Source organism: Aquila chrysaetos, chromosome 1, assembly GCF_900496995.4.
Source record: "Aquila chrysaetos chrysaetos chromosome 1, bAquChr1.4, whole genome shotgun sequence".
Classification (NCBI taxonomy): domain Eukaryota; kingdom Metazoa; phylum Chordata; class Aves; order Accipitriformes; family Accipitridae; genus Aquila; species Aquila chrysaetos.
Genome location: NC_044004.1, coordinates 42,279,511 through 42,293,808, shown reverse-complemented (window position 1 = coordinate 42,293,808; position 14,298 = coordinate 42,279,511). Strand labels below are relative to the sequence as shown.

Sequence of the window (14,298 nt, the reverse complement as noted above, 5' to 3'; positions counted from 1 at the left end):
AACTAATACAACTAATTCATTCATCCAAAACCTGCATAAAGACTAACAAAAAGTATATCTTAGATCTGAGATTACATGGAAAACTGTCTAAAAATTACTTCACCAATTTTGTACTGACAGTCTAAATATTGTGTTGCATACTGAGCTGGGGGTGGGGAAATGGAAGTAAAACAAATTGTTTTCTGTCACAAAACAACAGTGAATACAGTAGCACTATTTTATTTACAGCATAGATGTTTATTTAACCAATTTATTGGTAGCAACCTAGAGAAAATTGAACCAAGTTGAAAAAATATACCATTTCATCACAGACTGGAAAAAAGAATGTGTACAGATATGTTGCAATTTATTGAAATTTACTGCACCTTGAGATATATTGCATGCTACAGGAAAGATAATTTATCTTTATATCTCATGTTATTATCGTATGTGTCAAATAGAATTTTAGTTTGTCATATTTCTAAAAAATATAAGCTCGTTTCAGGAAAACAGTCATCACTGTACATGTATGTTTGTCATATTTATTTTAAAGTCTTAACCATCACCTTGCCTTGATTTTTCTTGGAGAGCTAGAAAGAGATGACCATCTTTCTCACTGTTTAAAAGAGCAAACTCAGCACCAAATGGGTAAGATCTCTGAAGATGATTGTGGCATTAGCTCATCTGCGGCGTGACATAGAGAAAAAAGGGTGCAGAGCATTTCTGCCGCAGTGTTCTAGTAAACACTTGGAATGAGCCTGTTCTTGGAACCAGAAACCTTCTCATGTAAAGAAGGTGCTACAAAAGCATTGTCAGTAATTTAATACATGGCCTTTGGACTTCTCGCGATGACTGTTGGCAAGTTTCATGCTGGGCAGCAAACACCATTTGTCTGTATTTTCTGTCTGATGCTGCTGGCAGGTTCCTAAAAAGATAAAAGAAGAAGGCAAACCCCACCAACAGTTGCATAGCCTGGAAATAATAGTGTGTGTATATTTAGACTTTTATCAAGTTGACATCATAACGTACGGCTTCTAAGAGGTGAGCTATGAATGGTGTGTATTCCATAAGTGAAAAGGTAGTGGTTTTCTGAATTTTGTAATAACTAAACACTTGAAGCTCAGCACATAACAAATTATCTTAATTGGTTTAAGCAATCAAGCATAAAATACTGTGGTCTGTTGGAAGTTCATAGCAGTAGTTCGTAGTGTCAGCAGAGGGGAACAGGCAAGAGAACATGGAAACAGTATGCAGCATTTGTGTGCATCAGGTGCACGGTCTGCTGACTCCAGTGCTCAATGCTACCGGCAGCTCTTTGATTCATAGATGTTCATCTCCCTGGCTCTGTGGATCAGGCAAAAGAGCAACCATGTTATTTTTTTATATGTGAATCCAAATGTTTACATAGCCAAGACATAATCCTCATGTTGATATATGCTGACACTACACACGCTGAATTTTGCAAGTGTTAGAATAGGCCTATCTAGTCTTTTCATTTTACGACAGAGATGATTATTTTTTTTCTGATTGGCAGATTAGTAAAACTACTTGTCCAGTACTAGGTATCTGGGAGAAGCTTCTAAATACCATAAAGGTTCTTAAAAAAACCCCGGAGTTTAGAAGGAGCAAAACCAATTATCTGTGATTAGTTTTGATATGTAATATTTTAAACTTAAGCTTTCTGACAAACATAAGTGATTTTTCTGTTTTTTTCCACTGATAAAATAGACCACTTCTTTGAAGGTTTCTAATTTAAAAAGTGACTATAGTTAGTCAAAAATTCACACAGGATTTTTTTTTTTTCCCAATGAAAAATGTTATTTTTCAAAATACAGGGTTTTTTAAAAAAAAATAAGTATTTAGATTTTTCAATTTTTAAGAGACTTGCCATGTCTGTATACATTTTTCTAATTCTTAGTGAAAATGCTACCTTAGATGTCATCATATTTCATTGTGATTTTTGTATACTAAAATGAACTTCTCAATCATCAAATGGAACTATTGAAGTAATTAAATTATTTTTCTTTTAAACTTCGGAATTGTTTGGGAATAAGAAGCTTCAGAATTTCACTTCTTACCAAAAAATTCCATACTGTTTATGCTATCATTCAGGTTTAACAATGACAAACCTTAAATAACAGATAACTCACTTTGATTATATTAGTATAATAAATACAAAGGTAAGCAGCTCTGTTTCTTTTCAGTTATTGGCTGCAAGGACAGAAGCTTCAAGTTTATTAGGCTGGGGTTGGAAAGGTCTTTGAGGATCTCATAACACGTTAAGTAAGTGACTATTTTTCTGCTTTTTGCTTTTGTCAGAAAACTCACATTTGAAAAAAAAAAGATACTGTTCAAGATTATATTATAGCTACCTTACTTTGGGGTTTTGTGGGTTTTTTAACAAACAAAATGTTTAAAAATGAAGATGAGAAAATAGATTATACTTTGCTCTTTTCATTTTGCATTCAATTGCATATTTTCATATAACTATGTATGTGTGTATAACTATGTAAATACATTAAATTTTGAAATTATATCATTGCAAAAACATTATGTCATACAGGAATAACAGTTAGCAATGATCACTTGGGAAAAAATAATGCAACTCATTTATATAAATTGAGAGCCCAGAGAAACCCAAGAACCATGAAATAAATATCTATAACATTACAGCAGATGAACGTAACTTCTGCAGAAATCGCTTCCAGATCTTAATTAGAAATGGTTATTTTTGACAGAAATCTTGTGGTTTGAATTAAGAAATGTAATAAAATATTTAGACTAGGAGTTAAAAATATGTTTTCCTTTACCCTTTGAAACAGGACTTAAATGGGAATGGAACACATACAGGGAATTTTTGTATTATTATTTAGCAGTACATTAATACAATATTATAGCCAAAAAAGAATCTTCAGTGTAGCAATCTTTTTGTATTAGTATATGGTCTATGGTTTAGTTGTATATTTACAGAACAGTACCTAACATGTTTGATCACTGCAGTGTTTCCCAGAATCACTCCATCACTTTTAGCAACAAGTCTGTGAGTACTATAGCTGGGTATGGCCAGTACAGGGCACAGAAACTATTTTCTGTATTCAGTTGGTTTTTTTGACATTATCACATTCTTTAAACAGTCTGACAACAAAAACTCCAGCTATTTTTGTTATATAACATAAGAGAAATACCAATTATTCCGTTACAGCTGATTCATTCATATCCAAACAAATTAATGTCATTTAGTAATGTCAAAAATTGAAGTTCAGCACAGCAGAGAAAAGTCCAGGAATAATATGTTTGCCCATATCAGTCAATCTTACTGGTATTTTGCAAGCCTTTTTACTCCTATCATTTTGTCAAAGGTTATACATGCAATAAGATATATGTGAGCATGTCTCAACCTTCATAATTATGACACAAACTCTCAGAACATATAATAAATCTTTCAATTATAGAAATATTCTATTTTGGGACCACTGTGGTAACTCTTGCAATAGCTCACTGTAACAAGTTTTGGGTTTTACAGAGATTAATTTTATGCAACACACAGATCAGTCAGAGCTCAAACAGTGAATAAATTAGTCCCATGTTGCACTTCAGTGCAGTGTGATTACTGATTGACAACAAGTATTGCAGGGTAACTTCAGTAATATATAAGCATCTAATTCTCAGCCACCATACTTCTGTAAATATTTTATATTTTCCCCTTTCTTGCTTATAGCTGATCCAGTTATTCCTTACCCTCTGTCATGATTCCTAATGACAGGAATTGTCTGGCAGTGTGCACCTGCAACAGAACCTTGGAGACATTTAAGTTTGATCTTATCCAGCCAAAGAGTTCCTGTCTCTTCTTTCCTAATTTCCTGTGATTCTGAGCTTTAGGGTTGGGGGGGGGGGGGGGTTTGGGGGGAGTTTTTGGGGGTTGGTTCATTGGTTGGCTGGGTTTTTTTGAGGGAATAAGACTAAGTGCAGAAAGGGAATGGGATCAGTTAGAATAGTAAATACTCTTGTCTTGAATCATATGATATTCCATCCAAGTGTCTAGTTTGTTTATTAATACACCTTGTCCTTCTAGGATGCCTAGACTATCAGAAATGTTAAGAAAATGTGATGAAATTTATTCTCCCTAAATCTGAGCTCCAAGGTATTCATTTTCCACCTTGCGCAACTGATTCAAACTCCAACTGATGTATAGCATGGCTGTATTACAAAAAGTGATGTCACATTAACTACGTTATACTTCAACACGCAAACACAAGGCACGGTGTAACAGCTTCAGCTGTTCACTGGTGTGGTCATGATATCCTCTGTCCTATTACAGCTGCTTGGATGCTCAGAAGAAAATTGACTTTGAAGGTTTCTAAAACTGTGTCTTTTATGGCAGACAGGTAAAGGGATGTGCAAATCAAAGGGCTGCTGTCATTTCTGGCTGAAGGCCAAACAACTTGGAACAATTCAGCAGAGAATTTGAATTGCTCACTCCATCATCTATAGTGGAATAAGACTAATAGTCAAAGTTCTTTTTAAGTGATCAAAAATGTATGCCATGGTAGGCTCAAAGTTTTGGAGATACATCTTGTGTATTAGGAGTCAAAATATCAGATTCGGATACTTCTGGCAATGTCTTTGTCTGGTGTTGCTATAATTTCAGCAGCACCTGACAGCTGTAACGGAGATCAATGAGTTATTGCAAGTAAGTTGCTTATTGTGTAGCTTTGCACTAGAAGAATATTTAGTGAACTTAATGTCAGTGTTAGCGACAGTGAAACCCTTTGGCAAATCTAGCAGGGAGTTTAAAAACTAATAAAGAAATAATATATGTATCTCACCCTCCTTGTCCCTGGAATGTATAAACCTGAGGACTCTCATATCAGGTAAGAGTAGATTTCCCATCTAATCTAAAATAAATTTTAATAATTAATTAGTTACAGAAGTATTGATATCTCTTCTGAAAACCTGATAGCAAGTTGGCCAGATTTATCATTTTCAGATAAACCTTAGATATATGTATCTTTGACCAGCACATCTTTCCTGTTGTCTGTGAGTGGCTTCACAAAGGCACAGTTTTCTTCCATGTTTATTAAAGATTATCTATCCTTATTTTCTTTAGATATCAAAGTACAGTTTGGCCTAAGTGGAGGAAAATACTGCTTGTCTTTGCTGCAGCTGGGGAGATCCTGGCCAAGGAAAGGAAGTCCAGAAATTTTCAAAGGTTATGTACCAAGTGCGAAGGGCAAGAATGGGGAGCGGGGGAGGCAGGGGCTGGAGGGCTGAGGCATTGAAATCCCACCACACAAGCAGAGGGATGCTCCATCGTAGGCAGAACTCACCAGGAGGCTGCTGCTGTCTTTGCCTTCATCTTCCATAGTAAATCTGCACCAGACCGTGTTGTCTTCTTGGTGCATCAGCATGCAGAAGAATGAACCATCTTAATAAGCTTCAAAGGTCTTCTTCCTCTCTGCTCATGACAAGAATTGGATAATTGCCTGTCCATTGGATTACAGCAGCCACCATGGATTACTCAGGCAAGGCAAAGAAATTTCCGTTTACCGGTGCTTTTGAATGTATCTGCTCACTCCTCTGTCCAAGTTTTACATCCCATCAGGACAGGAGTTCAAGCTCTAAATTAAAATAAGATTAAGCATACAGTTTTCTAGGTTTTTTTGGTTTGTTTGGTTTTTGTTTTTTTTTTTTTTTTTTAATGTATTACAAAATGACTTAATTAAATGAGGTTTGATTATATTAATGTCAGGTGTTCACTTTCAGACTTCTTGCTTTTCAAAATACCTTCAATACTGATAAAAACAATCCCAGCAAAGGTTTTCTAAAATGTAAATTCCATGTGTTTACTTCTGCATTTCAAACCTAAATGGTAGAAGCAGTTTCCTTTTAGCAGTCACATTCATTCTGGGTTTATTTATAATCTGCCGAGAACAAAAAAAAAAAAAAAAAATCTCAATGCAAGTTGCCTTATCTTAAATAGTGGACAATGGAGCCAACATGTAAAACCACCTATTAGCATGTCAGTCAGAGTGTTATTGTACTCCCCCAAAATAGCAGGTCTACTTTAAACAAGACTGTGGTTTATGATTCAGAATCACAAAAACTCTCTTTCTAAGCCAGTAAGGAAGACATCTGGGAAGAGCAGATCTAAGGCTATTCAAACCTCAGAGATTTTACCATTTATAAATTCAAATTATCTGCTTTCAGCATTGAAATAGTGTTTCAGAATGACAAAAGGAACTGATCACTGGTGTACAACAGGCTGACTTAACCACAGGCTTCACTGGCAGTGTGCAAGAGAGGTTTTGTAAATGTGGTATTAAGAATAACTGGTGGTTATCTTGTACTTGGTGTGAGCAAGAAAATAAATGCAAGTAAATATAAATGATAGTCCTTAGATGGCAGCTCCCTATAAATTTATGTCTAATATTAATAATTATACTTCTGAGAAAATTAAGGAACTGTAAAGGCTATTGAATTCAGATTTTAGATGAAGCTTTAAGAACCTTGGAGTTTGTCATATACAGAGTAAACAAAGGCAACTGAAGGACCTTCACACACTGAAAGTCAATGTGATTGAAACCGAAGCTGCAAAAGCCAGAGCAGAAACACAGTTCACAACTGTCTAGTGTTCATGAAGTGGTCAGATTCTGGTATGAAGTTTGGTGATGTTATTTTAAACACCTGCTTTGTGCTGAGAGTGAGACCTGGAATAATAATGCAATGAATAAGGATTCTGATTCCAGCACATTTGAGGGCAAAACTTTCATTGACTTCAGCTGAGCCAGGAAAACACCCAGGAGGTATTTTTGCATGTTGTTGTAAATATAGCACAAAACGTAGGAACTACACATTCTGAGATCTGGCCCAGTATATTTGAGACTCTTGTCTCTCTTTTCTACCTGACCACGCCACAGATTTCCTGTTCACCCCTTTTAACATGCATAGCATACTTTCTTAAAAAAAAAAAAAAAAAAAGGAAAAAAAAAAGAAAGAAAAGTATACAGAAACTTTGGTAACATACTAGCAGACCGACTTCTGAATTAGAGTGGAAGTATTTTGTAAAAAGTGAATTGGAAAACTCACACTGAATTTGTCAATGCGAAATGCTAAGTCTTGTTCTAATAGCTTTGCAGAGGATTTACCTACTGAATCCAAGTGTGTACACAACCGTGCTAAGAAATTTCAGACATGACCTTCAGCATCACTTTTGTTCAGGAGGTGGAGAACTGCCTCTCAGAAATTGCTAAGTCTGCACACACTGAAATCTGCCACTGGCTTCACGTAAGGGTAGGATTTTTCTCTGGAGGAGGCATTTCCAGTAGTGACGAATGATGTAATGGATTTTTTATGTGATCAAATGGACACTTAGTGTACGTAATTGTATTTCCTTAGTATCATTTACCTAAGTTCAAAATGTGTAATTCATTTAGTGTTTTATAAATTGTTATTTTGGAGTTGTGCCAGAAATTAGAACAAAAATTGAAATGACCGTAATATTATTTTTTAATATGGAGTGCAGATATAACTGGAAGGAACCAAATCAAGACATAATTCAGACTCATTATAAATAGCAGCTTAACACTGAAATGTGCTGATATGAAGAAAATAAGTACAGGATTAATTATACAGAAAAATAAAGTGAACACATGCAATAAACTAATTAAATGTGAACTTGTTCATAGAAAAAGAATGTTTACCCTGTTCAGAGATAGATTTAAGGTCTACTGATAATAAGAAAATCCTGCTAATAGTACTACAGGACATTAAAAATTCCTATACAGTATTTCATCAAATGATAGGATTTGAAACACAGGAAACTGCATGCACTTTTCATTCCTTTTAGTACCATGTGCTTTAGCAGGTTTTAGATATGCTGCCTTCTAGAAAGCTATACCTTCTAGATGGCACTGGCCTTGCAATATTTATGCTCTACTCTACTTCTCCTGTAACAGATTGGATCTTATATTGAAACCCTTCCAGGTTATTTGGACTATTTACGCCTCTTGCACCAAATGGAAATTAACTTGTTACATGATAAAAATTCATCAGGACAACAATTACTGTAACAAATATTCATTTATTCTGCTCTAAGTGTCCATCCTTGGAGTGTAGTTTATGGGAAATACTGACTTTAAACAAAAAAGAAATTTAGAGTTACACCAAAGTTTGTGTGTCAAGTGGTACACATTCAGTAAGAGAACTTGTTGCTAGGCTAATGGGGAAAATACAGTAAGGTCAATTAAATGTTCAGAAGTTTTTAAAAGGCATGTAAGTGTAGCCTTTCTTGTTAGACCCAGGGTTGCTTTAGCACAATATTGTAATTTGCTGCAATCAAAGCATGCTCTTACCACTTCAGCACTGTGTGCAATGCATTCAGATGGCATAATGTACCCACTTCTCCTATTTGCTACCTTCAGTACTCAAGGACACCTTTGAGAAAGGATCAATCATTTTGTGCACATCCACCAACTTTTAGAAAGGTTCCCAGACTACTATAGGGCCACATTTTTTGTTATCATTCATATTTTCAATTTTCAATAAGGTCCATAGAGCTTAGCCATTAGAATTGTCAGAACAACACAGAGGTTTTTAGCTAATTTTAATTATAATTCTATTCATCTTTATTATAGATATTTATGCAAATTGGTGGCTAATATAGAGATGGCCCTGAATTGAAATGTTGATTCCAAATACTCTGAAGCTTTTTAAATGGGTGAAGTACAGATTCAAATTTTGTGTTTCTCATGAGATTCCAGTTGAAAGGTAATTATTTCTGCCATAATTACTGTTAGTCCCAAATTTCTAAGTATCATTCAACCCTGAAGTCTCCTCAATAGTAAAGATGTTCTGTCTGACATGGTGAAATGAATATTGATGAAAATAGTGGTTCAAGAACAATAACAGTTCTTTATTAGTCAAAATTTCCACTCCAGAGACTTCCTGGCAGAGTTTCCCAAGCACTGATCTAACTCCAGCCCAAGACTCACAAAAGAGGATGGAGGAGTTTGTGGCAGGCAGGCATTGCTCTGAGCTGCAACTCTAAGAGATTTCAAAGCATTAAACAGGGCATGGACAAGGGTCTGAGGGTCATGGCCTTACCTCTGATCTCGTTTGTGCAGGAGTGAGGTAAAGGCTATTCCGATAAGTATGTGGAGCCAGTTCTCTCTATAGATGAGAGACGAGAAATGACAAATGGTCTCTAAGCACAGCAACAACTGTTGTTCCTGAACTTTTTTGTTTCAAAGAAGGATGGATTTTTTTTTTTTTCCACCCATCTGTGTACACTGTATACATATACATATTTCAGGAACAGATGAGAACCTTGTGAAATGAAATAATCTTTATTTTTTCTTCCTTGTTATGTTTTACCCGTAAGAGCTTTTTTCTTTTTTCTTGTTGTGCTTTTCTTTATTGTTAAGAGGTATTTCCATTTGCATTTAACTTCAGGTCAAAGCCAAGACCCACTGATTAGAAGGAGTGGTTTTGTGGGTTTCAGAGAAACCAGTATTTTTAAATCCCTGAGACAGCACCACTTACAGAGAGTGTTCTGGACCCTTTATGATGTTACATTATGGTGAATTTTATAATTGTTTACTACTGCATCAAGTTCTAATAAATGCCTCTCTAATAGGTGAATACTTTTATTCCTAAAATGTCGATTACTGTAAGTGATTCAGAAATCCTAATGAATAGTTATGTATAAGGAAGTAATTTTGAAAATTACTTTTTGGAGTGTGTAAAAACACAAAGAAATGCAGCTTGCTTAGGAGGTGCTGATGAGATCAAACAAGTCCAGCAGAAAATGCAGTTCTTGGACTTGACAGGAATAATTTTGTTAAGTGTGAGCAGGTATGACTCCCAAAAAGAATAAGCATCCAAATAAGAGGCATTTAATCTTACAATAAAACAGTGTTTGAAGCATTTGCAAACATTCATCAAATCCTTTCAGTATGGGCAAGGAATATTTTAGGCTAGATTGTCACTATCCTTTCTGAAAGAATTCAAGATATGAATACAAATGGCCTCTACCTGGATGGCTAATAGTAAGAGGCTAGAGGATGTCTTAGGATCAGTATTGAGACAGTGTCTTTGCACCCACAGCTGGCTTGAAAAGAACGTGAGGAATGACAAGGTCATGGGCTGCTTCTGCGTATGAAGTTTCTTATGGCAATGGTTAAATTTATAAGTTTGGCTGGTGTGATTTCCTGGTTGATATACCACAGCTCAGATCTGCATTCTTATGCATTTCTTCCCTGGGTTCATTTCTTTTGGAGAATTTATTTCTTGTCTGGGTTCAGTCCTAGAATATCCTTTTCCCCTCAAGCTTTCAGTAAGCCTCCTATTTCACTTGTCCTCTAAGTAAAAACTTTCTTCAATATTTCAGGAGTCCTACAGTGTTTCTACTGTCCTGTTAAAGTTCAGGTGCTGGGGAGGTTGGAGTCTATTTTTTTGTTTGGGTTTTTGGCGTGGATTTTTTCAGTAAAAGTGTAAGCCTTTTTTTCTGCAGGATTTTTTGAAGTTTTCCCCAGAGTGTCTGAGAAAAACCTTCCAAACAGCTTCTGGCTTCTTACTCTTCTTTTTCAGCTCTGTACACAACGCACACAAAAGTTTCTCTCTCCATTCCCGCCCCCCCCGCCCCGTAGAAAGAAAACCTTCAGAAAGGTTGCCTTTCCCTTTGCTTGCTATCTAGTTGTCTCAAACACTCTTATTTGAAGTATTCAGGTAGTGCTGAGTGAAATGTATTTATTTTTTCATTTGCTTTCAGGTGAGACTGGATTATCTCATGATGCCTTGCATTAAAATTTGAGCTATAGAGGATGATGCTGCCTACATACTGAGCCCTGTGTGCTAAGATGCCTGAGGATATGATGTGCCTGATGTGCAAACCCTTCTGAGATCCTTTTGCACGTGTCACATACCCTCTTCTGTCCGCAGTTCAGGATCCTAGGAAACTACTAGTATGAACATCTGCAATGCCACAGCGTTGTGTTCAGGCTGTGGCTCCTGTATCAGTAAAAGTGAGCTTTTAATTGCTGATTTGAATACAGAAATTAACACAGAAAAGAATTAGGTGGTTTAGACCGTGAAATGAAGACAGGAGCATTTGAACTGCCAATTCTTGAAATAGAAATGGTTCACTATTATGCCTGTAGTTTTACTGAAATGGGTATGTTATCAATTTCACAAAGACACTTCCACGCTGGCTGCTGTGTATGTAAACTCTTGTTTAAAATATCACCAGTGAGAATCAGCACATAGACACAGATAGTTATCTCATGTTACCTTCCTTAGGAGAGCAGATTTTGGCAGATGGGTACACCTAAAAATGCTCTGTGGTAAACAGCTGGTTTTGTGAAAGATTATTTGTTCCAAAAAGTCTAAGTAATCATTATTAGTCATTTTACTTTCTTAGAGGATGCTATTTTAGCAGACTGGCATCTGGGCAGTCAGACAGATTTAACTAGCATTACTTGAAAACCAAGAATGGTTGGTTATCAGCTGTCAAAGGTTCAGGTGAGGTATATTGATCTACGGGAAGTCAGAGGAGTCGGTTTTGATGAACTAGAGCTTCTGCTTTTCTTCTGTCACTTTGGATCAGGAAAGCAATGGCTATAACACGCAGTCTCAGAAAATGCTTCTGGTACTCAGACAACCATTTTCTCCAGCAAATGCAGTGAGTGACATGTGTGCTTTCATGGAAGCTCCTGGAGGAGAATCCAAGATCATGAAGCTCTTGGGAAAAAGGAACTCCAGAGCCTGACCAATTCAGTGTCTGCCTAGGGACATGGAAGATGTTTTCAGTCCTTTATGCAAGGTTTTAGTCCTAGATGACCTGGCTTTGTGCTCTGTTAACTCATAATGAGTAGCACAGATTTTAAGCTTCCTTCTGTGTTTCTTCCTAACCTGTTTCTGCTTTTGTTCCAGACTTTACTGTCACATATCTTTTCAGAGTGTTTTTAAGGCATCCAAATTGATGGCGCCTAGGCAGGCACAACTTCACCTCACTCAGAATTTTACTTTGAGCCCCATTATTGGTAATGCCTCATATATACTTAATATTCCAAAAATGGTGAAAAAAGTCATGGTTTCAATACTGAGGAAGGACGTTAAATTTTACAGATGGAGAGGGAGCACTGGAAATCCTGGAGTTTTCATACAATTATTCAGCACATTTTAGATCCCAAATTAATGCTGATAATCAAGTTATTTGACTGTATTCAGTTTTAGTAAAATTTATTAAACAGTATAATATTTCTAAAATACTAAAGTAAAGAATGTTACTCGGACATCAGATTTTTTTCAGAAAGGAAAATAACTCTTTCAGTGCAGACACTTCTGGTAACATGGTAAAAAAATAAGTAAATCATATTATCAGTGGAAGAAGGAAACAATCCTAAAGGAACATTTAATCTTTCCTTTTGTGTACACAAGGAAAGAATCCATACTGCTTTAATCTGGGGTTGTATTGGTTTCAGTTGGCTCCAGTGATGGATAAGGATGTGATTATTTGTGACAAATATGAATTTGTTGTAGGTATTTTATATAAAAACACAGAGAAGTGACAAGAAACCTAATAGGCATTCAGGCCACAGGGGAAGTTTAATCTGGCTTTGAACCACATTTAGTTCAGTAGGAGTGTACTGCACTCATCCTTGAATGAGATTTAGTTATTTTGTGCACAGATTATGATACCACCACAATAAGCATGACAAATGCTCCAATTTGAGCAGGAATCCCATCTGAATGTTAAAGATCCGTTTCTAGGCATTGCCTCTGGATTTTTAATTTCCTAACCCTGTTCATTATGAAAAATATATGAGACATCAGCAAGTCCATATTTTAACAAAGAAAATGAAAGAAGGGAAAGAAAGAAAAGCATCCAATTAAAATTCCCTAGGAGAAAGGCTTCTTCCCTATAAACACACAGACACATGCACATGTGCACCCACACACACACCCCCCCCCTTTCTCCATTATGGATTTCTTAATTGTTTTGGGGCTGTCTCCAGTACAGACATTTCATGGGGGACTTGACCAATATTGTGTTTTATCAGCTGCTCCTAAGAAGTGTTTACTGTACAATCTCTGTAGGATGGATCAAGCAGGTGTAGTCTGAAAAACGTGAGTCCAGTGTAACAAAGTGAAAAGTGAAGATATTTGCTGACAGCAAAAGTTCTTTCACAGGGAAATGCAGGTGACAAATTAAGAGTTTGTCATCAGGTCTCAAATGTATGTAGCCCAGTCTTCTTCCAGCAAACGAATGGTGATCACCCATAAAGCTTTTCAAAGAAATGAGAAAAGGAGGTAACGTAAAGAGAATAGAAATACATTTTGCACTTTGATTAAGTTTATTTGTGAGGCATTATATATGACATTAACTGACTTGTTAAAGCTCTCAAATTCGACATCATAAGGAATTCCTAAGACTTATGATTAGTGACTGTGGTCTTAAAATGTCCTTGATCTGAGCACACTTGCTATTTTTTTTTAGTATGAGATTCTTCATTAGTATTTTTATTGTTTTCATTTTTGTATTTTGTGAAACTATCCACTGGCTTCAGTCTGAAGTAGAGCTTTTATTTTGAACTACTGTTGCTTGTTCACTGTAATTTTAAACTCTTTTTGGCTTTTTTATTGTGCATAATAGATTGTCCTCATACAATAGCTCTCTGTACCCAGGAGGTTCTACTGAAGTTGGAAACTTTTAATGAACATTTGAACTGGGAAAGACTGGCTGATTGTTTGGAGTGTCAGTTGGACTGTGTTGATTATGGTCACATGAGTTATAAAACCTAATTTTTGTTAACATACTACCATTAAATATTTTTCTCTTAAGAATAGTTGCATAAACATAGCTCTCCTGTGTAAAATTCAGCTCAGTCACCCAAACCTCTATTTATCCTTTGGCTAAGTTCATGTGACTGATACACAAAATGATGCCTTTGTACATACACTATGTAACTTGTATTTCCATTTGTAAAGATACTTTGATTAACTATCTGGCGAAAGATAGCTGCCCAAATGCAAGATGATTCTAACAGAAAAGTTTAACTGTAGTATCTATTTAGTAATAAAGGTAAACTTTTATTTATTAAGAAAAATAAGTCTTTTATAATTGGAAGTAATCAGTGTACTTCATGTAATCTGGCAGTAAATGACTGTGAGCCCATAGGGCTACTTACGTTCAAAACCAATTTGGTAATCTTCCAACTGGAAATTACAATAAATTAAGGTCATTTCTCCAAGGAATGACGTAAACACTTAAGTAATGGAGCTCTTCTCTTTATGTTGAATCACATAAGTAAAATTAGAGCC

At 35.9% G+C, this 14,298-nt stretch overlaps 1 long non-coding RNA gene across 2 annotated transcripts in view; it reads left to right on the top strand.

Moving 5' to 3' along the window:
• Positions 1-2,183: 2,183 nt before the first annotated feature.
• The window catches only part of LOC115346816, a 79,790-nt gene continuing 67,675 nt past the window's right edge, over positions 2,184-14,298 (top strand). For both annotated transcript variants that reach the window (XR_003925271.1, XR_003925272.1), the window contains exons 1-2: positions 2,184-2,262; positions 5,087-5,188. This is a non-coding gene — a long non-coding RNA (uncharacterized LOC115346816). The remainder of the gene's footprint in view (positions 2,263-5,086; positions 5,189-14,298) is intronic.